The following is a 17,539-nucleotide window of genomic DNA, read 5'->3' on the forward strand; positions in this document are numbered from 1 at the left end:
GCCCACCACCCCAAAGAGCTCCAAGAATCCCCTAGAAGAAATCAAGAAAGCAAGAAAGCTTAAAGAAAGACCCTTCATAGCCAAGGAATTAAATAAAGGCTAAGAGGTAACCCATGTCTCAACAAAACCTATTTTCATAGCTATGATTCCCCCTTAGGGTTTCCCCCATATTATTGTGATTGGCGAGATATGATGATGGTTATTAATGTTTGATGTGATGATCCCATGAGGGATCTTGATAATCTTGATGTTGGGAGATTCTTGATAATTATGGTGTTCTTGATGATTATATGGAGTTCTTGATGATTATACGTTGTTCTTGATAATTGTGTGATGCTCTTGATGCTTACGTGTTACTCTTACCGAATCTTGCAATTAGAAGACGAATCGTATCCTTGTTGATATAAAAGTGATTAGAACCCTAGGTTGTATCGTATGATATTATTCTTGGATCATCGGGTGGGGAAATCGCATGTTTGGGTGTTGATTATGTTTAGAAAAGCATGATAGGTTATGTGCCGTTCGTTTCTCGTATTTGATCCGTTAATTGTCTACGTGTTGTCGTTAATTGCGTTGTAAAGTGTCTAAGCATGGTTTCGGGTTCCACAATGGTTCCCGGGGCGAAATTGTGTGATAAGAGTCAGTGGGGGGTAGGGGACCCGCCACCTACCCACGGCCGGAAATTGTATCTCCGGCAGCGGGCAGCCGGCGGGCGGGCAGCTACCCGCCGGCGACCCACTGCCCGGAACAGTGTTACCGGCGGGTGGCCCCCCACCCACCGGCTACCCGCTGGAATTTCCCCCACTTTGGGTTCCCGGCTTCCCCGTTTGATGTTCCCCCGTTCCCCGTGGTGTCCCAACAGACTCCGTTTATCGTGCCTATATCTAGTTTGATATTTCGGGTACCGTTCGTAGGTTTATGAGTCTATTATATTGCATGCTAGTTGAATTGGTATCCCGTTGACCTAGGCGGAAGAAGTATGAACCCCTTAGGACTATTCTTAGTATGTGATGGATCACGCATAGGTTTTGTTATACGTTTTCTCCCCCTTCCCAATGTGTTAATGTGGGTTGCATGTACTTGCTATGTGTTATGTGTGCATGTAACCTCGAGTTGGTTAAGATCAATCGGGCTATACGGGCAGTCGGGTGGGTTGAGAACCATACCGGCTGTTAACCAGGCTGGCAGAGACCGGTCAGGTATATAAATATTATATAGGACTAAGTTCCACTATACGGGTAGTCGGATGGGCTGAGAACCATACCGGCTCTTAACCAGGCTGGTAGAGACCGGTTAGGTATATATTATATAGGACAAAGGTCCACTATACGGGCAGTTGAATGGGCTGAGAACCATCCCAACTGTTAACCAGGCTGGTAAAGACCGGTCAGGTATATAAATATTATGTAGGACAAAGGTCCATCAGTCGGTTGCGATCGGCTCCTCCGTAATGTGAGACGGGGCAGGGTGCTGCGGGGCCGTGTCAGAGCTATATGCGCTGACCCTCATGTATGGGCATGCGATTGGTCCTGTGGCGCCAACAAAGTGTGCTATGTGATGAGATATGGATGAGTTGTGGTTATGAGTATTTTGGGGGATGTGACTATGGGATTTATGCTGGGGATTGTTTATGTTGGGTTATGATTATTAATTGTGCTCAGCTTTATCTGTCTTGCTTGCTTTAGATTGTATACGCTTGTTATAACTGTTGCTTGTGTCTAGCCTTATCTGTCGAGTCATTCCCGGTTTTAAAAGCTAGAGTTCGTAGGATATATCTTCATATTCAAAATGGTTTTCGTATATCTATATATATCTCTATATGTAATGTATTTCAGCACGTTGGAGTGGGTTACCAGCATCTCTCGCTGAACAGATATATTTGGCTTTCAGGCACAGAAGGTTAAGTCACTGGAGTGCGCTAGAGCTTGGATCATAGAAGTAGTTAGTTTCCCTTTCGGCCTGCGTGCCACGTTTATGCATTCATATCTTTGAGACATTAGTTAGTTAGCCTGTGCACCTGAGTTCTCTAGCTCAGGTGTGGCATAACACCCCGTACACTCGTACTCTGTTGGGATTTAATGAGATTGCACCCTTAATTTATAAGTTTTAAATATCTTGAAAATCTGGGGTGTTACACTTCGGGTGGCCATGGAGTGGGTCTGAACCATGGGCCATGACGAACGCCCTCTCGGCCGGCCACGACGACGCTGAGTAGCGACGGGTTCGTTGTGCGCCGAGGGCTCATCCTGGACCGGTTCTGGCTGGCTAGGCTCGTTGCTAGCCGGGAGCAGTTCAGGCGACATGGGTCGAACCGAAACGGAGGATGAAGTCGGAATAAGTACAGATTCAGCCCATGGTTGGGATGGTTGAACTGGTGGTGCCTGCAAAATTGTCTTACCAAAAGGACAAACGCTCTCATCAAACCTAACGTCCCTGCATATATATACCATGTTAGTTTGAAGATCCATGCACCTATACCCCTTAAATGACTCAGGATAGCCTAGGACGACACATGGGGAAGACCTGTAAGACATCTTATGACAATTGTAGCGATGCAAAGGAGGAAAGTATAGACAACTAAAGACACGTAGAAAAGAATAGGACGGAGAGGATTTATGCAATAGAAGATGAGGACTGGATTTATCTGTTACGGTGGATGTCATTTTATTAATTAAATAAACCGCAGTCTCAAAATCATAATCCCAAAATTTAGAAGGAATGGAAACATGACTTAAGAGAGCTAGACCTGTTTCAACAATTTGTCTACGCTTTCTTTCAACACGACCATTCTGTTCATGAGTATACACACATGACTGTCTATTGAGAATGCCTAACTGAGATAAGGTAGAGTGCAACTTTTTATACTCAGCTCCTAGATCATACTGTATGGATTTAATTTTGCGATTGAATGAACGTTCAACCATAGCCCGAAATTTGTCAAAGACATCATATAGATCATACTTTTGCAACATAGGGACGTACCATGTAACACCCCCTAAAAACGTGCCATTTTAAAACCTTAAACATGCAGATAACTAAACCAAACAACCAACACAGCGGAAGACTGAAAGATAGATAGATATAAATAAACTAGAATACGGGGTGCTATGCCACGTTCACCAAAGGGATGAACACACAGGCAACATCTGCAATGTTTAAATCTAAACCAAATATCTCATTGTTCTACATCTAAGCTGGCTCACAGGCCACAAAACGTAAGGGAGAGGCTACACTAGCAAGCACTAGACCGCGCACTCGTCTAGACATCACCTGAAAGAACACAATAAACATGGGACGACGCCCAGTCAGCGAATAATGCTGGTAACCCACCAATACATGTGAAATAACATACATAGATAAGATATACATTTGTAAAGACATTTTCGAAACAGAATATATATATATATATATATATATATATATATATATATATATATATATATATATAAGTGCAAAACCAAGAGTAATCTTCAACACAAGACTTAACACTCTCAACAAGAACACGGGAACACATCCCAAGACCACAAGGACAACAACAACTCAAAAAGATAAAGACAAGACCAACGGCAACACATGCCTTTGTGACTACACACGTCACAAGAAGAGAACTCACAACAACGGCTACACAAGCCCTCGTGACATCACCCATCACGAGTTGATATGCCTTCCTTATGCCTGGTTCCAACCTTATGGCTACCCCAACCTTATATCTAGTTCCAACCTTTACCTCCAGGACCCCTGTACACTAAGTCCAACCTTTTCCCTCCGAGGACCGTCGTCCCCTCTCCAACAGATCTCCAACAGAACCACTGATTTCATAGTACACGAGGGTACCGGTCACACACACGATAACACATGCCACCCAAGAAATACGTGAACCTTACACAAAGGTCACAACTCCATAATCACGTCATGGCCACCAAGAGGACCACTGCAATACCTTGGTGACTAGTGTCCCATACCTCTAATCGTGCAATCCAGGTAAAGCCACACACACATCACACCTCAACAGGAATCAATCAACGGATCACAACGAAGATATGAAACCATAATCAATCAAGGAAATGGATCACAGTCCAACAACAACAACGATGAATAACACAAGTTATCATCAACCAATAGGAAGGTACAAACAACACACACGCTAGCATTTAAACAGCGAACTAGCATGCTTATCAAACGGGTAAACCAAACGTAGTTCCGAAGAACACACAAGACCCAGTCGTGGCTTCTTAAAGGTGGAAGAACCTCCGCTCTCAACCCTTTTCCTGGCTAGCTCGTAAGATCCTTTCTGAAGCTGCTGACTATGCCTGCGAACGCGCCATCATGAAAACCCTCCCAGGTGGCCTAGCTCCAGCTGCTCCACGGCCCGAACTACCTCCCGATGCTCCTCCGGCTCCCGGGGGTGGCAGCAACGCTCTCTGACCGGCTTGCTGGGGACACTACGCGACTTTGTGGCCACGATCTCCACAACGGAAACACCGAAGCACTTGGCCATGACAATCTTGGCCCGCGTGCACCTTCCCACATCTTCGGCATGGAAACAACTTAGCTTGATTCCCTTGCTCCATCCGGTTAGGTCATTGAGAAGAGGATGACACGTTCTTGGCCTGAAAACCCAGTCGTGGCTTCTTAAAGTTGGAAGAACCTCCGCTCTCAACCCTTTTCCTGGCTAGCTCGTAAGATCCTTTCTGAAGCTGCTGAACGCGATACAGATCCGCGGCGCTCAGATACGCATCCATAAGGGAACTTGGCCTACTCACCGTCAACGCTTTTCGTGCCTCATAATTCAAACCGGCAACGAATCTCTCGACCTTAGCAATCTCCGTAGGCACAAGCATCCTAGCAAAGCGCGCCAACTCCAAAAACTTCTTGTGGTATTCGACCACAGACAGGGATCCTTGTTGCAGGTGGAGGAACTCATCAAACATGGCGGCTCGCACATGCGCTGGGTAAAACCTCTCGCGCATCCTATCCTTAAGCGCGTAACAACCAAACTCAGGCTCTTCAAGGAAGGTCGGACCCTCATGAACCCACCACCTATCAGCTTCTTGGCAGAAGTAGAACGTTGCCAGTTCTACCCTTCTCTACTCGGGACAACCCACAACCGCGAAGATCTTGTCGAACACCCTCATCCATTCCTCCAAAACTACCGGGTCTTCTTCACCCGCGAAGGTTGGCGGCCTATGTCCTGACACAAAGCGACCTATATCGCGGTGCCCAGCAGGTTGAGGAGGCGGTGCAGCGTGGTTGTTGTTCAGCAAGGCTTGACTGAGCGTCTTTATTGTCTGCATCAGCTGGTGGAGATTCTAAGCGAGCTGCTCGTTTGTTGGGGTCTCCAGGGTGCGTGCTCGGGGACGAGGAGGCATCGCAAACTTCTGCAACAACAACACAGTTACCAAAAGATAGCAAACAAGCAAGGAACAGGAAGCAACACTCAGCTCACCGCGCAACCTAAAGTCCTAAGCCTAACACTTAGATTCTTAAGGTCGCTTAAAGGTCTCAAACCACACTTAGCCACTTAGAAAGTCTAGACTTACTCTTTCCTAGGCTCAAACCTAGGCTCTGATACCAACTGTAACACCCCTTAAAACATGCTATTTAAAAGCCTTAAACATGCAGATAACTGAACTAAACAACAAACACCGCGGAAGACTGAAAGATAGATAGATAGACATAATCCGGAACACGGGGTGTTATGCCACGTTCACCAAAAGGATGAACGCACCGGCAACATCTGCAATGTTTACATCTAAACCCATTGTCTCAAAGTTCTACATCTAAACGGGCACACAGGCCACAAAACGCAAGGGAGAAGCTAAACTAGCAAGTACTAGATCGCGCACTCGCCTAGACATCACCTGAAAGAACACAATAAAACATGGGACGACGCCCGGTCAGCGAATAATGCTGGTAACCCACCCCCGCGGGTGGACCCACGGGTAGGCCCCTACCCGTGGTCCTGCCTGCGGGTACCAACTCCCACAAGCCACGTTCCCGCGGGTGGAGCGGCGGGTAGGGCTCTGCCCGCCGTTCCGCCCGCGGGTACATCCCTGTGCCCAAAATAAACCCTTCGGGGATTTTCAACTCCAAGCTCAAATTTAAGTCCAAAACATGTCAAATCTCACCAAATACAACAAAATGACTTGAATCAAAGGAAATGTCAAGCAATGGCACAAATGAACCCTAAACACAAGCTCTAGATATGCATTTTCACAAGCAATGGATAAACACTCACATTTCATAGCAAAACACATGTAGAATTCAAGAAATCACATATAGGTAAGAAAAATAGATTTTGTAGAGCATGGGTTACCTCTTGTAGACTAAAGACTTCACTTTACACCTCAACAAGCTCCTATCAAGGCTCACCTTCCAAACCCACTTCAAGAACATACCAAAAGATCATAAAGATCCTATCTTTAAGAAAAGACACCTAAGATAAAACCAAAATCACAAGATGAACCTAGATCTTACCCTCCTAGATGCCCAAATATGTGAAAGGTTGAATCTTGGAAGCAACTCTTGAAGTTTTGGCAAGTCTCCAACTTGGCTTGGAAGAAAAGCTACCCACCTTTTTAGAGAGAATGTGGAGCTAGATTTTTAGAAACTGTAAGGAAAGAATGAAGGTGGTCTACTAGGTTAGGTTACAATACTAACACCAAGCACTACAAGAAAAATCACGAATCACGACGGAAACATTGCGACAGAGGGTAATCCGTTGTCGATTTGCAACGGTTTTTGCGACGGAACGTGTTCTGTCACGATTTTGCGTCGGAAATGTTAACGGAAATCAATTCTGTAGCAATTTTTGGCGCAAAGTAAGAAAAAGGCCAAGAAATTTTGGCGCCCACATTTTGGTGACGGATTTTGCGACGGAATTAAGTTCTGTCACCACAACGGCGATAGAAAAGGCAACGATTGATGGTGCCGTTGCGGTTTTGCTACAGAATCCGCGACAAAAATAATTCTGTTGCAATATTTGGCGCAAACTTGAAAATATTCCCACGTAATCTTTACACAAAGAGATTGACGACAGAGGCTTACGACGGAATTTGCGACGAGACTTTTTTCCGTCGCGAAAGTATATAAATTTTGAAGTAAAGTTTATTTGCTACAAAATGGGACGACAGAATCAATTTCGTCGCCAATATGTTGACACATTGGTGACAGGAAATGCGACGCCCTATATGTTTTTCGCGCTATGACGATGGAATCGGCAACGAAAATTAATTCTGTTGCGATGTTTGGTGCAACGGTAGATTTGACGTTTGAGGTTGGCGACGGAACATACGACGACCGTTCTTTCCGTCACTGAAATAATAAATTTTTCAAGTAAAGTTTATTTTTGCTACAAAATGCGATGACAAAATCAATTCCGTCGCCAATATGTTGACACATTGGCGACAGAAAATGCGACGCCCTATATGTCTGTCGCGCTATGGCGCTGGAATCATTAATGGCCGAATGATCGCACCCTCTTTTCTACAATGTCACTGTCCATAACGAAGACCAATATATTCCTAGTGATATTTTGAGATATTTTATAAGATAAATTAAAATTATTTTTAATTTTGTTGAAATAAATATTTCAATTGAAAGTTCTAGTTTTTTTAAAAAAGGAATTCGACCAAAATTTATGAAAATTTTGAAAGCATTGTATATAAGTGTAAAAATTTAAATTTAAAAAGAAATTTAAAATTATATTGCATCTTTAAATATAAAATTATTATTGGTAAATATGAAGTTAGTACAATTTTAAGTACCTAATGTTGGTATGGTACAACATTAATATAAAATGTGATATCATTGGTCTCTGCTCATGGGATATTTGTTTTATACCCTAATGATAGCAACCAGGGACGGAGCCAGAAATATTTTTTTAAAAAAACTGTTGAAGCCAACTATAAAAGTTTGTTAATGCCAAGATTTAAACCCTATCCTTTATCATAATAACTTAACACGTGCTTAACCAACTCACCTAAATCAACCCTTGTTGACATTCAACAGTTTTATTTTACTAATACTAACACATGTACTATATATACATATATACATACAAAAATTATATATGGGGTGGGGGTGGGGGTGGGGGTGGGGTGAGGGGGGGGGGGGGGCAGCTGCCCCTCCTTTGGCTCCGTCCCTGATAGCAACATTAGAGTATTAAAATCATATGCAAAACTGAAGTCGGATTAACAAGAAATTACATTGAAATTCTCAAATTCGTAGTTAGCTTAACAATTAAAAATAAGTGTATCCTTACCCAAAAAAAATGTATATATATAATGAGACTTTGTTTCATGCTATCTTATTTTCGACATCGTGTAAATAATTGGTTTAGCCTCAAAAGATCATAGATATTTACATAGACATGTTTGGTTTGTACAAATTAAATGATGAATTGAAGTTCATGTTTAGTATCAAAGTTAGCTTATCAGTCAATTTTGATGTATTTAATCACTATTATAGTTGTTTGATTTGGTTAAACAATTAATATGAATAATTTAATAATCAATTTTTTAAAATACTCATTTTGATTATATCGAAAATAATTATTTTTATTTTATATTTAAAATTGTACAAAACATTTACCTATTCTTATTATTTTTTATTTCATAGATTGGTCTTCATTGTAATTGAAAATAAAATTTTAGAAGAATTGACATCGAAATTTTGGTGAATAATTTTGTATTTAAATATTAACGAAAAATGAAACTTTTAAATTAACTTGTGAATTGCATTCTCTCTTTATTAAATTTTTATATACTATATTTGGATAAAAAAATTTAATTACATTTTTATTTTTGTTATATAATACAATAACGTGGAGTCTAGATTAAACTATTAGACATGACCCCTATTTCTAATGGATCGACCCTACACACACTACAAATAACTACACAATTAAACAATATGTTAATTTAGTTAATTAAACTATCGATAGTTAAAATTTTAAAAAATCTTTATCCATTGACCGAACTGAAATATTTTACTTTAAAAATTTATTAATTGAATTTTTTGTTTGATAATTTAACATATTTTCACCGAATTGTAGACACTCCTAAAGATACTAATTAACATTTACGTGAATATTTAAATATAAGAAGATTTTTTATCATACACAAATGTAAAAAATAATTAAATAAATCATTTTCTTAATTATTTTAGAAGTATATGTATTATATTCATTAATCAAAACTACATAATATATATATATATATATATATATATATATATATACACTACAAGAAAAATCACGAATCACGACGGAAACATCGCGACAGAACGTAATTTGTTACCGTTTCGCGACAGTTTTTGCGACGAAACGCGTTTCGTTGCGATAATGCAACGGAAATGGTGACGAAATTACATTCCGTAGTTTTTTTTGGCGCAAAGTGAGAAAAAAACCTGCTAAATCTTGGCGCCCAAATTTTGGTGACAGATTTTGCGACGGAATGGTGTTTCGTCGCCAAATTGGCGACAAAAAAATGCAACGACTAATATTTTCGTCGCGGTTTTGCGATAAAATTGGCGACGAGAGTGAATTCCGTTGCGATTTTTTGCGCAAAGTGGGAAATACTCCCGCATAATTCTCGGTGCCAATGAATTGACGACGGAGGATGACGACAAAAATTGCGACGATCATTTTTTCGTCGCGAAAATATTTAATTTTTAAAGTAAATTTTATTTTCGCTACAGAATAAACGACGAAATCAATTCCGTCGCCAATATGTTGACATAGTGGTGACAGAAAATGCGACGCCCGACATGTCTGTTGGGTTATGGCGATGGAATCGGCAATAGAACTCATTCCGTTGCGAGTGTTGGTGCAAAGGGGGGAAGTGACGTCTAAGGTTGGCGACAAAAATTGCGATGACCGTTTGTTCCATTACGAAAATATTTAACTTTTTAAATAAAGTTTATTTTCGCTACAGAATGGAACACACAGAATCAATTCTATCACCAATATGTTGACACAGTGGCAACAAAAAATGTGACGGTCTACATATCCGTCACACTATGGCGATGAAATCGGCAACACAAATTAATTTTATTGTGATGTTTGGCTCAGAGAGATTTGACGACAGAGGGTAACGACATGAATTGCGACGGTCGTTCGATCCTTCGCAAAAATATTTAACCATTGACCAAACAATTAAGCACACTTATATTCTTATTATACACTTATTGTCACAACAAAAACTTTTACAAATATCAAACATTTTAATGTTAGTAATTCATTCAAATAATTAAAAATAAATAAATAAAAGTGATGAATCACTCTAAACGCTCTGGTAAACGGAGGCTTAGTTAATGAAGTGAAGTAATAAATACAAATAGAAGACTTAGTAGTGCATTACTTGGTGTCCATTTAGTATTAAGTTTGAAGTAGGCAACATTTGGGCCAACTATGCAGCCATCTAGATTTTGCGGCAAATAAAATCTGCAAAATAAAATTTTATTCATGCTTAAATTATCACAACATATAATTAAAATGAAATATCACTTTCAATCCAACTTACTATTTTCATTTTTTTTATGGATTCTATTTTTTATTTTTTTTCGTTTTTAGAAAACGATTATACACTTCATTCTACTTTTACACCTTCAATTATTGCACTAACTTTTCGGCCTCTCATCTATATATTTACCTATTTTAATTTTCTTGTTGGACATTAATTTAATCATGCATGCAATGCACGTATTATAAATTTATAACTAATGTGTGTGTGTCTGTGTATTTTTTTATTTGACCGTTAAACAAATTTTCACCGAATTGTACACACACACCTAAAGATAATAATTAAAGTTTAAGTGAATATTTAAATATAATAAGATTTTAATCATACACAAATATGAAAAATAATTAAATATTTAATTTTTCTCAATTAATTATTTAGAAAGTATATCTTTTGTAATCATTAATCCAAAATGACGCCGTTTTATAATTTATACATATACATATACGTAATATATATATATATATATATGTGTGTGTGTGTGTGTGTGTGTGTCTATATATATATATATATATATATATATATATATATATATATATATATATATATATATCGGAGTGTAATTTAAAAAATTAATCCTTTAATAATTAAAATTTAAAATTATAATCCAAAATCCCTAATAGAGTGTATATAATATTGTAATTTAAAATATTAACTCTTTCTACACCTACAAATTTAATAAGAGCCAATAAAGTTAGACACTTTAACATGAACTAAATACATAGCGGTGAATCTTGAAAATTATTTTCTTGCACTTTTTTAAAATAAATTTAGGTTAAGTTTTATTTTTTCATTTAATTAATCTTCTTTTGATTATTTAGAACAAGACAATATTTCAATTATGTTTTTGCATTATTGGAATGATTTAGGTCATTATTGTATTAATATTTTTTGTATGTATTTCTATAATGGTACAATTGTACATTATTTTACAAATATTGTACTATTGTTTTTTTTAACGGACAAAATTGTTCTTACATCATTGTTAGACATGCGCGACCTAACTACAAAGTTGTGGATCAGAAATACATCTGAACATGGACTCTAAACGGTAGGACCATTGTCCAAAGAATTGACAATGCCCATATATATAGCAAGGCAAATCTAAAATTTCTTACACCAAAATTTTATTGCATGACGCTGTCCTCTATGCTACCACCAGTAACCCAATTGCATATGACGCACTACCAATAAAAAAGAAGAGTACAAAATACTGAATATGAAGACAATGACAATTCTACCCAAAAGAGAATTAAGAAGACTTAGAGAAATTCAAACCAAAAGTAGATTTATTTAGACTATTATTTTTAAACTAAATATTAAGACTAGCGTTATTATAAAGTTGAAAAAATTTATTTTAGTGACAACTATAATCAACCTTTCCTCTATTATCTTATCATATATTTTGAATTACTGATTTAAATAAACAAATTCAAAATTCAATTAGCTATACATAAACATATCTTATATAATCTTAATTGATATGCTTTGGAAGTACTTATTTAAAAATAATCATGAGACATTATCTCATTCCCAAACTAGTACCAAATCCTAATTTTCTAAAATCTAAGTGAAACCCAAAATCAAAATCCTAGACAACTCCGAATTTCCGGCGACGCTACGGATCGTGCCTCCCTGCTGCGATCTGCGTCGCTCCTCCAAAATTTCCGGCGACGCTACGGATCGTGCCTCCCTGCTGCGATCTGCGTCGCTCCTCCAAAATTTCCGGCAACACTTTGAATCATGCCTCCTGCTTCAGTTCTGCGTCGCTCCTCCTGCTACGACGCTGAGTCTCTATTGCGACGTAACTCGCTGCTGCCAACGCCGACACCGCTTGTAAATCTAGGTATTTCTTTGATTTTTTGACTGAAATTGATATTTTGGTTTGGTAGTATCTTTGATATCTTTGGTATTTTTATTTGGTTGTGATGAATGTATGAAACAAGTTTGTTTATTTCATATTTTTGTTTACCATCATTGGTGTCTGTAGTTTGTGGTTGTTGAATGAAACACGTTGTGTTATCTTTGCTCCAAATCCTGTTATCTCTTCCATGATTGCATAACTAATAATAACAAAAACCTGAGAAAAATTTTAACCTATGTATCCCTAAATCATTGATCAAAGACCAAAGACCAAAGATTATGGTTTTCCCTGTATTCTTTTCCTTTTTCTGAACATTATCAACCTTGGCCTCTCATTTTTCTCATTCATGTACTTTTCTGAATATTCCTATTTACATGCTCCTATTCTTGTTTTCATAGCAAGTGATTGCTTTCATCCACTGAGAAGAAAAGTGGATGTCAAAATCCATGAGAATTGCATCTATCTGCTGAAAGAACATTAGCTAGGATGGGAGGTTGCTGTTGTTCTGCAAGAAAGCCCCTGCTCCATGGATCCCCTGTACTTTACTATGTGGGTAGTCATTCGGATTATGATGCTACTTAATGCGATCTTTTTATCTTTTCACTTGGGTTCAGTATTCTTGTCTATGGTATTCTCTATAAATTTTAACTTAGCAATCATGATTTCTTAATATTAGAGATCTTCTCTACTGAATTTAACATTGAAATTGCAATTTCTTCTTGCAGTGCCCACCATGTTCAGAGGAGCGTGACTCTTTGACATCAAATTTAAGGTAGCAGGCTTGGACTTTGCATTTACAGAGAGCACTGTTGTTTACCACACCAAGGTAAGACATTAGACTTTGGATTCAAATATTCAATTGATTCATAAATTGTTTTCTGATAATTAGACATGAGACATCTTATGTTGTTTAATTTGACTGTTGGTTTTTGCACATGGGTTCTGATTCTAATGTATACTTATCCAAAAACAACAGGGGAAATTAAATTTTAATCTAAATTTTGACTAATACTTCTAATATTTTTCTTCTTCTGATTCTCTGCCTTAAACATCTATATTTGTTTATACACTTATTCTCTGTAACTTGTATGAATTTGTGATTATAATTTAAAACAAAGGTAAAGTTGTGCAAATGAGATGTTCCAAGTAGGCACTGCATTTGCTTTCAGACCAAGTTTGGTCCTGCATACCTAAGCATCAGTTGTTGAAACTAAGAAGCAGCTCTATGGGCTTTGTTTTGAGAATCCATAACTAAAATTGTAATGTGAATGAGTTTAATGCTTATTGTGTATGGACCTTTTATTAGCTTGAATAATGCAATCACACATATTAGGGAAGTGGAAGCTGAATTAAATATATCTGATCAATAATGTATCCTATTCAGAGGCTAGATATACATAAATTAGAGCACAGATATATTTCATATTTCCATGATATACTTTACAGTGGTGATGCTTTTATATTATGCCTAATTGTGCTCTTAGAGTCTTAGGGCCATTTTCTGGTTTATTTCTGTTATGTGTCTTTGTCTGAATTTCCTAGATGGTGAATCCATACTCCCCATGCAAGGAAGCAATAATTATTAATTTGTAAAGAATAATACTTTTTAATTCATTATTCATAAAATGCTAGATGTGCATTTGTTATTTAATCTAGTTATGAATACTGGTGATTCTCTACTGTTATGCAAACAGGAATCAGTGACTTGCTAATGTGTTCTGAGATCTTGACTACCCTTTTAAGTATGCTTTTGTCTCATCAACTAACAGAACTGACTTGTTAATGTGTTCATGCACTTCCAATCAAAGGTTCAGTAAGATAGAATGCATTCTGCAATTTCTACTAGCCACTACAAATAGTTAAGCCACATTCATCTCTGATTTATGATTTTCTTTAATCTGAAACTGTTCTTTACTTAATCAGGTGGATTGATCCTCTTAAAGCTAGACATTGGTGCCCCCTCCAGTATGTTGTGACAGCATCTTTTCTCAGCAAACTATACATTGACTATCTTGAGCTTCTGCATAGGTACCATGACAACTGTAACAGTGTTGTGTTTGCTCTACCAAACTTGAGTGATTTCCCAATGTCACGGGAAAGAGAGCAACCTCAGACCATGCAAATTGCAAGTTCTGCAAGATACATAACAAACAAACATGTTGTTGCAGTTGATATTAGGATTCAATCCGAGGAGCTTGTCCAATGTTAGGTTGAACTCTGTTGCAACACCCTCATAAGTATCACTGCCTTATGCTCCAACGGCACTATTCCAATTTAGAGTTGTACTTTGTGAACTATTTAGACTTCATGATTTGATTTGAATGAACACCAATGAATTTTACAAATTATATTGCATTATAGTTTTAATAGAGCTTTTGTTTATAAATATAATTGCATATTAACATTTTAAATAAAAGCATTAGAATTTTAACAGAATAATAATAATTACCAAAATATTTTTTTTTAAAAAATACTTTAGCAGAATTGCGACGGAATTTTGTGACGGAAGATGAAATTTGCAACGGAAATGTTAGCGACGGAATCGCGATGACAATTATTTTCGTTGTTATATTCCACGACGGTAATAGGCGACGAAAAATGAGTTTCGCAACGGAATATTTTTTCACACAATGGCTACGGAAGGTAATATTTCCGTCGCCAAAATCAAGACGGACTCGCGACGGAATAATTTCCGTCACCTACTTTGCGACGGAAATTTTCGTTGCTATTTTCCGTAGTCACCGCTCACGACGGATTATTTCCGTTGCGAAATGAAATACGACAAGCCTGGAGACTACGGAATAGATTTAGTCGCAAAAATGCAAAATTCCGTCGCAAAAGGCGATTCGCGACGGAATTTCGTGTTTTCGCGACGGAAAAATTCCGTCGCGAATCGTGATTTTTCTTGTAGTGATATATATATATATATATATATATATATATATATATATATATATATATATATATATATATATATATATTGAAAAGGCTAAATCCTATTTTAATTTACTACAACACTAAAATCCTAAAATACCTAAAATCGTAAAATAACTAAATTCCTAAAATCTCTAATCCTCATCGGCTTCAGACTCAGCCACATCTCTAACCCTCCTCGGCTTCAGACTCTGCAACTTTGCGGCGACGTGCTACGACGAGGCGGTGACGTGCTACGGTGAGGCGGCGACGTGCTACGGCGAGGCAGCAACAGGCTGCGGCAAGACGGCGACGGTTTGCGGCGAGGCAACGACCGAGACCGAGGTTAGTTTCTTTCTTAAAGTCTTTTTTGTGTATTATTATAAATTTATTATTTGTTGTGGGTATACAATGCGTGTATATATATATATATATATATATATATATATATATATATATATATATATATATTGTTTTTAATGCTTTGTATATATATTTGTAGTTTTTACTGCTTTGTATATATATTTGTGGTGTTTACTGCTTTGTGTATATAAATGTGTGATATATATTTACTGCTTATGCCTTTGTATATATTTGTAGTTTTTACTGTTTTGTATATATATTTGTGGTGTTTACTGGTTTGTATATATATGTGTGATATATATTTAATTTACTGCTTTGTATATATATATATATATATATATATATATATATATATATATATATATATATATATATATATATATATATATATATATATATATGAGTAAACAGAAATGAATAATGTGAATCTTAATCATTAATTGCTCCACCTTTTACATCACTAAGTAAGCTAGTTAGTTGTTGATTCAGGCCTCCTTTGCTGAGCACTACATTTCTTGAACTCAGCTTTAGAAATAATAGAGTAAAGGAAAGAGACAAAATAAAATTTTCATGGGTCTTGTAGCATAATGCATGTTATAATTCAGAAAAAAGATAAACCAGTGTAATCTCTGGGACAAAATATTCATAAAATAGTATAATTTCTTAATAATAGACTTACCCTTGATCTGTAACATATAAGTGTTGATTGTTTTTAACTTTACGATTTACCAGTTTATTTTATCTTTATAGATGATGAAGTCAAATAAAAATAACACTATGAATAAGCAAGCCACAATCTTGGCACTTGAAATCAAATGATTAAAATCCAGCTTGATGAGTAACGAAGGACCAATTACTCCATGCAGATTTGGTATTCCATATTAACTTAGAGCCTCTGTGTAGGATGATAAGCTAAGAAAGTATTGTAATATGCCTGCATATAGTGCTAAACCAGAGATTTTCTTCATGTGTATACTATGCACTATATTTTCATCTCTTTTGTTTTCTGTGTTTTATTATTTCTCTATTCTTAGAGGGGCATTTGATTCAAATATTCGAATAGGAATGATAATAGTAATATTTTTTAAACACTAATGATTGTTAAATATATGAATGTATATGTGTAGGTCTTTACATATAAGTATTATGGATAGAAGTTGGATGTATCAAAGGCGAACTCAACGTGGTGATCTTAATCCAGATTTTATAAAAAATTTAGAAACATTTATTGAGTTTGCATGTAGTAAACCAGATTTCATGGATGGAAGTAAAATTCGATGTCCGTGTATAAATGTCATCACATCTCATTTGAAGAAGCTGAGATTGTGAGATATCATTCGATGAACTTCTTGTGATTTTATTTTATTGTACATATTGAGTTGATGTTTGAGATGTTTATATTATATATTAAGCAGAGAGATAGTTTTATTTATACGGGAAACTATGCTGATTTTTTTTATCGGAATTTTGTTTGCTTTATATAATAATTATGTGCTATTGTGTTGGTAGAAATTTGTATTGACACTATTATGATAAAATCATTGTGATTTAATTTTATTGTCTCTATTGAGTTAATGTTTGTGTTCTATATTGGAGATAGTTCTATTTATAAAGGAAACTCTGTTGAATATTTTTACTAAATTTCGTTCTATTTTACTAATTCTATTTATATTCTGCTTATTGAGTTGATGTTTGAAATACTTTTATTATATATTATAATCTTATTTGTTTTAATTTTTATTTTATTTTGTTTCTATTTTAACTAATTTTTAGGAAAAGCAACTTGGTCGTCGTCCATCATATTTTGAATTATTCAAGCATACACATACCAAACAACATGATGGTCAAACATTTATAGTTGAAAAAGACAAACAAATCC

General features: G+C 36.6%; 1 long non-coding RNA gene across 1 annotated transcript; it reads left to right on the plus strand.

The window, feature by feature from the left end:
- Positions 1-12,706: 12,706 nt before the first annotated feature.
- LOC109147550 lies at positions 12,707-14,323 on the plus strand. Its single transcript, XR_002048673.1, has 3 exons — positions 12,707-12,933; positions 13,110-13,210; positions 14,308-14,323. It is a non-coding gene; the product is annotated as an uncharacterized LOC109147550 (long non-coding RNA).
- The last annotated feature ends 3,216 nt before the right edge of the window (positions 14,324-17,539 follow it).

The sequence above is a fragment of the Ipomoea nil genome, unplaced genomic scaffold, assembly GCF_001879475.1.
Source record: "Ipomoea nil cultivar Tokyo-kokei standard unplaced genomic scaffold, Asagao_1.1 scaffold0261, whole genome shotgun sequence".
Classification (NCBI taxonomy): Eukaryota; Viridiplantae; Streptophyta; class Magnoliopsida; order Solanales; family Convolvulaceae; genus Ipomoea; species Ipomoea nil.